At 32.8% G+C, this 12,079-nt stretch overlaps 1 non-coding gene across 1 annotated transcript; it reads right to left on the bottom strand.

Annotated features, from left to right (window-relative positions):
• Positions 1–11,087: 11,087 nt before the first annotated feature.
• Positions 11,088–11,194, bottom strand: LOC139873840 (small nucleolar RNA R71). Its single transcript, XR_011767554.1, has one exon. It is a non-coding gene; the product is annotated as a small nucleolar RNA R71 (small nucleolar RNA).
• Positions 11,195–12,079: the final 885 nt, after the last annotated feature.

The raw sequence follows: 12,079 nt of genomic DNA, 5'->3' as shown, positions 1-12,079 counted from the left end.
GAAACCAGCAGCAAAATTCGACCCAAACAGATGGATTTCTTGGACTGTTTTGGCTCGACAGCAACAGCAGGAAATCAGAAGAAAACAAAGTAACAATGGGCACTTGTGGGGCTGTTTTGATCACGCAGGAACAACAAGAAAACACGACTCAAACAAAGGTTCTTTGGGTCTGATTTGGCTCAACTGAAACAGCAAAACAGCAGCAACTATGCAGCAACAATGGTTTGACTTTGAAGGCTGTTTGATGTGGCCACTTGCAGCAGGAAAACAAGAGCAGGATGTCGAATAAAAAGGCTGTTAAGGTGACGGTTTTTACAGCAGAAACAGAAGGCATGAAGGGCTGTAGAAGGTCACGAATTGCAGGCTGTTGAGGCTGTGATGGATGGGTTTGGATGTCGGCTAAGGTGGAGGTTTGGAAGGGTTGTTTTGGGTCGACAGAAAAAGCTGTGATGGGGATGATTTGCTGCAGATATTAGTCGACTAAAAAGAGAGGAAAAAGGTTGGAAGGCTATCGACAATTGCAACAATACAAGGAAAGAAATTTGTGATTTTTGTGTGTGGTGTAATTAAGGAATAACATGAAGCTAGTTATAGAGATTTTGGAAATCCTAATCCCACTAGAATTACTTGAAGATCAAGGAGGGGTATTAGTATTAGACTAGGATTAGTTTGCTTAAGAATCAAGTTCTTCTCCCCCTTTTTTTTATTAGCCGAATTATTATCTATATATTTGTAATATATATATATATATATATATTTTATTTTCGGCATTCTGTATCTATATATATTTTTTGATATATATATTTTTTTATTTTTTATTAATGCTACATTTATTTAAATACATTTTTATTTAGTCATTTAATTATTAGTCCATGTCTTTTATACATTTTTACTTTGTTCTTATTAGTTTTTAATTTATAATTTGTCACCACTTAATATTATATATAGTTTATATACATAATTTAATATTAAGGTTAGGGTTATAAGATTAGGGTTTTAATTAATATCTGAGGTTGAGGTTTCAGGTTATTAATTACAAGTATAAATCTACAGATCGTTTAATTACCCGGGCACTTATTATGTCTGAATAACAACCCTAATGCTAATACACAGAATATGACAATGAAACCTAAGGGCAATTTAGTAAATTCAGAATGGAAAAGTGAGGGTTGTTATAGTACCTCCCTGTTAATTTAAACTTCGTCCCTAAGTTTCAGGAAGACTTCTCGGATGCATCAACGGTTGAGAATAGATGTGGATATTTCCGCTTCATCTGGTCTTCACGTTCCCAGGTATACTCGGGGCCTCTTCATGAATTCCAACGGATCTTAGCAATAGGAATAGAGCTTTGTTTCAAGCCTTTAAGCTCACGATCCATAACCTCTATCGGTTCTTCAACGAAATGCATTTTATCATCAATGCGGATATCATCCAAAGGAATAACAAGTGTGTCACCAGCAAGACACTTTTTTTAAGATTTGAGGTGTGAAATGTATGAACTTTAATTAACAAGAAGTGTTGACTAAAAATTACCATTCGGTCAACGTTTTGTTAAAGCAAAGATTACACCTAATTACAGTGGAGATCTAAATTTCCGTCCGTATGGGGCCTCAAATGGTGCAGCCTTAATACTTGAGTGATAGCTGATATTGTAAGATAATTCAGCCAAAAGAGCCTGGGTAAATAGAATATCTAGGCTTATGTGCTTCATCCAAGACTAGTTCTCAAGAATTTCTGAATAGCGGTGATTTTTTATAGGATCGACATGTATTCCTTCACTATCAACTACATGCCCAAGAAATTGTACTGTTCGCAGCCAAAATTCACACTTGGAAAAACTTGGCATACAGTTGTTCCTTCTTAAAGAGCTCTAGAATAAATCGCAGAGGTTGCTCATACTCTGTCTCGCTCTTGGAATAGATTAAGGTATCGTCGATGAAAACGATCACGAATCGGTTAAGATATGATTTGCATACACTGTTCATAAGATCCATGAATACAGCAGGAGCATTGGTTAAACTAAAAGGCATGACAAGAAACTCATAATGTCCATAACGAGTTCGGAAAGTAGTCTTAGAAACATCAGTTTCCTTGACTCTTAATTGATGATAACCCGACCTAAGATCATTCTTCGAATAGATACTTGACCCTTGCAGTTGGTCAAACAGGTCATCAATACGCGGGAGTGGATAACGATTCTTGATGGTTAGCTTGTTGAGTTCTCAGTAATCAATACACATTCTCAACGTGCCATCTTTCTTCTTAATGAAAAGAACGGGTGCTCCCCACGGAAACAAGCTAGGACGAATGAAACCTTTCTCCAAAAATCCTTGGAGTTGATTGGATAATTCCTTCATTTCGGATGGAGCTAAGCGGTATGGTACCTATGCAATAGGTGCAGCACCGGGCGTGGATAATTTGAAAATGAAAGATAATATAATATCTAAGGTTGATATTTTTAGTTGACAATATAGAGATAAGGAGTAGGTAATGGTACACAATGGTCCTAAGGTTGATCAGACCTTATTTCCATCATGATCCATTAGGATTTCTGCATGACTTATCATAATATAACTACGTTGATCAAGCATCATTATATTATACTAAATCATACTTTTATCACTCCATAAAGTTACTACTATGTCATCTAGTCAATATTCATCTTCTTCGAGGTGAACGATTCAATGGAAAATGAAAGAAAAGAAAATAACATCATTCATTCATTTAAAAGAAAATAACCAGAGTATTACAGAAACTTAACGAAATCTTCCAAAATATAGAAGTACTAAATGATAACATAAAGAACACTATGAGAAATTTAAATGACTCTTGTAGTTGTCAAAAACTCTTCATTGTGCCTCTTCATCCCTCTTCCTCATTATCCCGAGCTTCCTTGGCAGTCATCACAAATGCTTGTCCTTTAGCATTTCCCGTGTTATCCTTTTTCTTTGGACACTGGTTGCGAAAATGCCCTTTTTCTCCACAGTCATAGCATGTAGGAACGATTTCGTTGGCTTTTGTTGCAGGTGTATTGGTCGAAGGAACTGCAACCCTACAAGTCTTGGCTATATGACCAATCTTCTTACACTTGGTGCACTCAGCCTTGCACCACCCAGAATGGTGTCTCTCATAATGCTTACAATAAGGTTGTTTCCCAGAATAACCTCCTCTTGAATTTTTGGCAACTTTCTTATTTGAACCTTGGTTTGATTCCTGAGTAGGCTCAAATTTCCTTTTGCCTTCACTAGTCTTAGCCTCGGCTTGTTTATTAGCCGCGACCTTTCTCCTCTTAGCCATTATCAAGTTTTGAGCCATAAGTATCACTGCATCTAAGGTCTCTTTACTAGCAGCAATAACATTTCCTTGAATCTCGTCAGGAAGACCTTCTATGTATCGCTCGATCTTCTTTTGTTCAGTGGGACCATGTTCGGGCACAATGAAACCAACTCTATAAACCTGTTGGTATAAGCTTCAATATTGGTACCATTAACCTTCAATTCCCAAAACTCTACTTCTAGCTTTTGGATTTGGTTCCTTGGGCAAAACTTATCAGTCATCATTCTTTTCACAACGGCCCATGGAATAGCATTAGCAGCATCTAGCCCTACAGTTTGGGCAGAACCGTTCCACCAAGTCAAAGCAAGACCACTTAGTGTATGAGTGGCATACTTCACTCGGTCGACCTCCGCGCAGTTACAGATGCGAAAGATTGATTCGAGTTTTTCGAACCAACGATTCAATTCGAATGCTTCCTCTTTTCCATTGAAGGATGGAGGCTTACAGTTCATAAACTCCTTGTAGGTTCATGATGTAGGTGGATTTCCTTGGTTGTTCCCTTGATTATTGTGGCCTTGGGAGGCAGCAAGCAGTTGTTGAAATTGTGCGGGCGTCAAAGTAACATTTGGAAGAGCGTTGGTAGTACCACGAGTTGAATGAGCCATTGATCTTCAATACACAAAACAGTATTAGTTGAAGAGTTATGTTGCACTAGTTAGCAACACCAATGGATAAGAAAAGGTAGTATGGGTTAGTTAGTGATAATGATGGTGAATCAAGTGAGTAATTGGGTGTGCGGATAGATCCTTCAGTGTCGGATCCTTCGGTGCCCGAAATGATGACTGGGTGATGACTAGACATCCTAGAGAAGGAGTACTAACTAGATTCTAAGGCACGGTATGACGGTAAAGATATAAGGAGAGCATAGTAAGGCAAGCATAGAAATGAAGATCGCACTTTAAACTAAGGCAAGAATACAGACAAGTAAGAAAGACACTTAAACTAAGCCAGGAAAGGTTATAGTCCTAAAGATTGCTAAAGAACCCTAACTAGCACATAAGGCACACTTAAAATGCAATTCTGGTTCTCTATAACAACCTAGCTCTGATACCACTCTGTCATACCCCCAAATAGGGCCGGGGAAATATGACTTCACAATATCACAACACAAGTATATATAAACGAGAACGACTCTAAATGGGACGTTTTATAACAAAATTTGAATTTGCAGCGGAAACATAATAATGTTTTACATAATGAAATTCATATGTAAATAACAAATGATAAGTCTAATATGTGGACTCCAATGCAATAGCTAACTAAGCATCATAGGGCAGCACACAAGCTAATCTTCACCTGAGACAAACTTGCTTAAAACGTCAACATAATGGTTGGGTGAACATCATAGGTGTAACAATCATAATAAGTTTTAGACCACAAGATTTAGTTCAAAACATCAAAATATTCAATATGCCATGAATTATAATATCGAACTAAACATTAACCCCTGACACTGTACGGGTGTCGGCAATCATTATTATGTACCCCCTTGACGATCACGCCAATGGGTAGAGACGTCACTCTCAATAGGCCTACTCACAATAATTAAGCTTGCAATATTTCAATTCCAGCAATTAACGATATTATGGCGGGAATTTGCATGTAAAGATATAATCAATACAAGTTAACAAAAGTCTCACGAAGTTGCATATCAAATAGTTTAGGTACTTGTGTCTAAATTTTAAATCATTTAAAAGCCAGCATGTGTCTCACCCCAAAAGTTGTAAAATAAGTAATAAATAAAGTTAAAAAGTGGGGCTATGAAGTTCACCTTAGTAGCAAGTAAGAAATTCCACGCAAGTAGTATGAACGGAGTATGTAATCGGAGATCTCAACCTAGAGATATAACCTTTGATTAGTTAATGTCTTACAGACATAAAGTTAGTTTATTAATATAGCAAACTATATTAACAGTGAGGGTTTTCGAAAAAAGTTCCTATTCTCAAAAGTTTCTATTTTTGGAAACCTACTATTTATGGAAAGCTTCCACTTATAGTAAGCTTCTAGTTTAAGAAGTTCGGCTTATAATTCTAAATAAAGATGTTGTACAATCTAGCCCAAACTTCGTTGCTATCATGCAAGTCACTCGAATGATCTGTTGTTACCGGGCGCCCAGGATTCTTGACCAGAATCTAAGTCATGGCATTCGAAATCCACAAGCGGTTCCCATAAGGCAACAAGGATCACCCTAGGCCACAAGTAGCGGTGATGTTTGTAGTCTTTGTACGTTATCTTTAATTATAACCTTCACGTTATAGGTGTATACACATAACAGATTATTGATGTACTTATTAATTATATATATATATATATATATATATATATATATATATATATATATATATATATGTATATATATATATATGTATATATATATATATATATGTATATATATATATATATATATATATATATATATGTATATGTATATATGTATATGTATATGTATATATGTATATGTATATGTATATATATATATATATATATATATATATATATATATATATATATATATATATATATATATATATATATATATATATATATATATATATATATATATATATATATATATATATATATATAGGTGATAATATACTTAGTGTAATTAAGTGTTACTATATAGATAAGTTTATAAGTTATAATAATAGTATTATTATCTAGTTAATCAACCATTATGTAATCTTATCATTATATGTGTTATATATAAATACACCTATATGATACATACATATATATTCTTTATTATTATTATTATCATACATATATGTGTTTATAGCTATATGATATATATGTATATATTTTATGTATGTGTTACATATACGTTAGTATAAAGATGATACATATATATATATATATATATATATACATAATACTACTTATCATCTTTGTAATCTCTTATAATATATATATACATGATACATATACACACTCATACATACGTACACACGTACATATACATACATATACACGTACGTATATATTTGCATATACACACACACACATATATCTACAATGTATACATGTACATACGTACGTAAGCATGCATGCATGCATGTATATCATTATCATTATTACCTATTAATCAAACTCATGCACATAAAATCATAACTTTTATTCATAATCATAACCTAATAACATTACTCATCACATAAAATCATAATCTTTTATTATAATCATGTTCCTCATATCTATAAACTTTTATCTATTTTAATTAACTTTATAATAACAATCATGATCAACTTATATTCGTACTAAATTTTATTACTAGTTCATAACTTAATCTAATACTTTTAATTTGACAAACATAATCTTATTACTAATAATCATAATCTTAATAATTATTCATAACCTAGTAACTTATTAATCATCATTTAACTCATTAATCAATAACACATAAAATCATAATCTTTAACCTTATCAATTTATTCATACTCTATATCATAATCATATTCTTATAATCATACTTTTAACCTTAATCATTAACCAATAACTAATTTCATGACTTATTCATTATTATAATCCTATTAGCCATAACTTTAAATTTAACAAATCTTAATCTTATCTTTTATAATACTTTTACCTTATTCAATAATCATTAACAAATTATTTATCATACACATTAACAATTCTATATTCAACTTAACAATCTTAAATACATATTCATGTTCAAAATCTTTAACTATTATTCATCTTCTTGTTCTTATAATCATAAACAGAATACTTATAACATTAATACTTGTAAACAACTTAAAAGTAATAGATTAAAAGAAAGTTTGAGCTAGGGTTTTTAGTATACCTTAAGAAGATAAAGACTAAGAACAAGATGATAATTATGGGCTGCAACAGAAAACAACAACCAACAGCAAAATTTAACCCAAACAGATGGGTTTCTTGGACTGTTTTGGCTCGACAGCAACAGCATGATATCAGGAAAAAACGCAGTAATAATGGGCACTTGTGGGGCTGTTTTGATCACTCAGGAACAACAAGAAAACACGACTCAAACAAAGGTTCTTTGGGTCTGATTTGGCTCGACTGAAACAGCGAAATAGCAGCAACTATGCAGCAACAATGGTTTGACTTTGAAGGCTGTTTGATGTGGCGACTTGCAGCAGGAAAACAAGAGCAAGATGTCGAATAAAAAGGCTGTTAAGGTGGCGATTTTTACAGCAGAAATAGAAGGCAGGAAGGGCTGTAGAAGGTCACGAATTGCAGGCTGTTGAGGCTGTGATGGATGGGTTTGGATGTCGACTAAGGTGTAGTTTGGAAGGGTTGTTTTGGGTCAACAGAAAAAGCTGTGATGGGGATGATTTGCTGCATATATTAGTCGACTAAAAAGAGAGGAAAAGGGTTGGAAGGCTGTCGACAATTGCAAAAATACAAGGAAAGAAATTTGTGATTTATTTTTGTGGTGCAATTAAGGAATAACATGAAGCTATTTATAGAGATTTTGGAAATCCTAATCCCATTAGAATTACTTGAAGATCAAGGAGGGGTATTAGTATTAGACTGGGATTAGTTTGCTTAAGAATCAAGTTCTTCCCCCCCCCCCCCTCTTTTTTATTAGCCGAATTATTATCTATATATTTGTAATATATATATATATATATATATATATATATATATATATATATATATATATATATATATATATATATATATATATATATATATATAATATTGCTCCAAACGAACATATATTTAGACGCAATATCATTCCATTATGTAATGTTTTTAATTGTAATTTCCTTATTTTTAGTTGTAATTGTTTAAATAAATAAGTGCGAAGACGAAAGACGCAAATTGCTCAAAAATGAAGATTTAAAGAGAAAAACGAAGATTTGAAAGACAAAAACGTCCAAAATGCTCAAACGTACAAGTTACACTCCAAGTGGTTTAATTTATCGTTGAATAACGGCTAAAAATTGACAAAAGTACAAGCCGCAGAACGCAAAGTACAAGATATCTAAGCATACGAAAAGGTGTTCGAAAATCCGGAACCGAGACATGAACCAACTATCAACGTACAACTCAATGGAGCAAAAATTACAAGTCAACTATGCACAAGAATATAATATAATATATATAATTAATAATAATAATAATAATATAATAATAATAATATTATAATAATATTATTATATATGAATCTAACAATCAACAAGATAATACAATCGATCAAGTGATGCAAGTGGCCATTTATTCAACTTTCAATCAATTTTCACAAATCAACTATACAATAGTGATGCAAGTGGCCTATAATTACGGAGCAAGTTTCAACTTCACAGACAACAAAGATTCCAATTTCAATAATGCTAGCTAATTTTCAAACTTCAAATAGTAATATAATTTGCCTATAAATTGAACGGAAGAAATCAAGAAAGAAACACAATACTACTTCATCAATAGCATTCGATCAAATTTCTTTTCTTTTTCAATTCACTTTTCATTTTCATATTAGATTATAGTATTTAATATTTTATTTAAGTAGTAGTAGTTTGTGGTATAATTCAAGTTTACGGATGTTGTAGTACTGCTTTTCTACCATTCCAACTCGCTGTAAGTTTTCACGTTCCAACTTTGTTATTATATTTGAGTATCGTTATTATCGTTGTTATTACTATTGTTATTATTATTATTATTGTTGTTATTTTTATTGTTATCGTAGTTATTATTATTATCGTTATTTATTTTCATTATTGTAATCGTTTATTATTATTATTATTGTACCCATGTCCACTTTATATAATTTATATTTTTACGCCGTTATAATGTCCAACTAAAAACCCACAGTGGTGACTAAAATGTAGAACCTCTGGACAAATGGATTGAACCATTTATAATATTATGGTGTAACTTTGACTATTTTTAACATTGAGTTTAATCACCGACCCATTGTTATATAATTAGATATTTTCACCCCTATCACATAATTTATCAAATTAATAAGCAAAAGTGCATTAAATTTATATAAATTATGCTTCAACACCTCGGTGATCTAGACGGACATATGGACAAATTATTGACAACAATTTAGAAGTGTGATTCGGTGATTTGGGTAATATTATAGTTTATATAATCGTGTAATTATAAAAAGGGAAGACCGTTATAATTTTGGTATTAGCGAAAGTTAAAACCGGATTAAATCTCAATTTGAATAGTCGTGGTATAATTTAATTCGCTAAAACGAGATCTAACGAAAGTTAGATTTAATTTTAGTTAATTAAATCTTTATAAATCGAAAGATAAAATATAAGGATATATATTAAAACATCGTAATCGAACATAAAAACAATCCATAATCCAGAGGGGACATATTTTAGTAGCCACTACTTTACTTTATTTTAAATCTCATCAATTTCACTTTTTACTACGTAGATAAATTTTAGTTACTTTTTACCATATTAATTTTTACCATATAGTAAATTTTAATTACTTTTTACTATTTTGCTATATTGCCATGAAAAACCTTATTTCTTCTATTTTGTCAAATTAGTATAAATTGTATTTTTACTTTCGTTAATTTAGTTATTTCGTTTTAGTTAAATTTAAATTTCGTTCAATTAAGTGGTAAAGCATAATCCAAAACCTCCCTTTTAAATAGTTTAACTTTTAGCAATTAAAAATCTTGAAAACTCCATTTCCCTGTGGAACGAACCGGATTTACCAAATAAAATATTACTATACGAATGGGACTAGTTGCCTATATGTGTGAAATCAATCCGAAATCATAAAAACGCCATATAATCACAACCAATTCGTGTAATAAATTCAATCCAAATCCGTTCAAAATAAAAGGACACGATCACGCACATCAACTTTTTGGCGCCGCCGCCGGGGAAAGTTGGCAGTTAAATAAATAGATAATTTTTCTGATTCGTAGTAGCAGTTGGATTTGTACGTGGACTGGGTTATTGGAGCCAAACAGTACCCAATTATATTGGGACCAAACGAATCCTGCCCCTCTGCTGCATCTTTTGGCTATTCGAAACGTGGGCAAAATCAGAAGGAAAATCTGTTTGTTTAAAGGTTTTTATCATTGTTTTTATGTTATTCGATCCTCTCGTGGAAATTCATTTTCAAGAAAGTTCAATGTTTGTACACTTAGTGAATAAATCCTTCAAGACTACATACAATTTAGTAATTGTATGACCCATTCAGGAAATCCTAAACTCGTTGCACTTAATCCAGAACCTGAAAGAGGCTTGATCAAAAGATTAAAACAGGAAAAATAAAAAAAATTAGGTAGTACTAGTAAACCGAAAACACCGAAAAATATCAAAAAACAAGTAGGAAACATTAGTGGTCAACCAGAAATCAAAACTGAACCTGAAACCATCGTCATTAAAGAAGAAATGGCTGAAGTAACACCTGATCCAAATGATCTACCAATGTGGAATACCAGACAAACTGCTCCCCCTCTCGCTCTTGCACCTATAAGAAGACCTGAAATTGAGGCTGAAAACTGGGAAGTCAAGGGGCAGTTTATGCACATGGTACGTGAGAACCAATTCGACGGAAGACTTAATAATAATCCGATAGAACATCTAGAAGCTTTTGAAGATTTATGTGAACTGTATAAAAACAAAGATGTTTTTTCAGATGCATTTAAGTTAAGAACTTTTCCATACTCGTTAATCGGAGACGCAAAAGCATGGTTGAAAGCATCAAAACCTGATTCTATCACAACTTTCAACGAATTAAGAGATAAATTCATTACCCGATTTTTCCCACCGGCAAAAGCCGAAAGATTTAGAACTGAAATCACCACTTTTAAACAAAAGTCGGATGAAACTCTTTATGATGCATGGGAAAGATTAAAAAGAATGTTACAAAACTGTCCGCAACACGGATTACAAAAAGGGCAAATAGTACAAACTTTTTATCGTGGTATTGATGAACATACTCATGGTATATTAGATTCCTCCGCTGGAAGAGTATTTATGTACAAATCACCAAATCAAGCGTATGACATGTTAGAAGACATGTCAGTTCATACTTTTGAATGGACACCGTCTAGAGATCAACAACCTAGAAGGACGGTGGCAAACCTTGAAGAAAATGAAGACAACAACACAACCATAGCTTCACTGTCGAATCAATTCAAAAAGTTTGGAAGAGAAATAGAGAAACTAAATTCAACAGTTTTAGCATTGCAAGTAGGATGTGAAATCTGTGGACAGCCACATTTCACGAAAGATTGTGATATCAATGATCGGCAATGAACTCAGTAGCACAAGTTAATTTTATGGCCAATCAAAGACAAGGTAATTTTCAAGGAGGGAATTCTAATTATCAACCTGCAAACCCAGGATATCAAAACCCGAAGAATTTTGCTTTTCAAAGAAATGGACCACCTGGCTTTTTCAATAGAAACCAACCTCCATTTCCACCTCAACAAAATTTACACCAACAACCGTTACCTCAATTACCGTATCAACAACAAAATCATAACACGCAACCAGTAGAGAAGAAATCTAACTTTGAAGAAGTTATGATGAATTTTGTCAAAAGTCAATCAGAAACAAATGAGCAAGTGAAGAGACAATTACATCAAGTCCAAACGGGAAACGAGCAAGTGCAAATGAATCATCAAGCGTCAATTCAAAACCTTGAAAGAGATATGGGAAGAATGTCCCAATTGCTTGCTGAAAGGCAATCGGGAACTTTACCATCCAACACGCAACCAAACCCGGAGGGCAAGGAAACTCAAAATTCAAGTAATTTTTCACAAGTTAAT

Source organism: Rutidosis leptorrhynchoides, chromosome 10 (assembly GCF_046630445.1).
Source record: "Rutidosis leptorrhynchoides isolate AG116_Rl617_1_P2 chromosome 10, CSIRO_AGI_Rlap_v1, whole genome shotgun sequence".
NCBI classification, from domain to species: domain Eukaryota; kingdom Viridiplantae; phylum Streptophyta; class Magnoliopsida; order Asterales; family Asteraceae; genus Rutidosis; species Rutidosis leptorrhynchoides.
The sequence above is the reverse complement of the archived record's forward strand: the minus strand, read 5'-3'. Positions and strand labels throughout refer to the sequence as shown.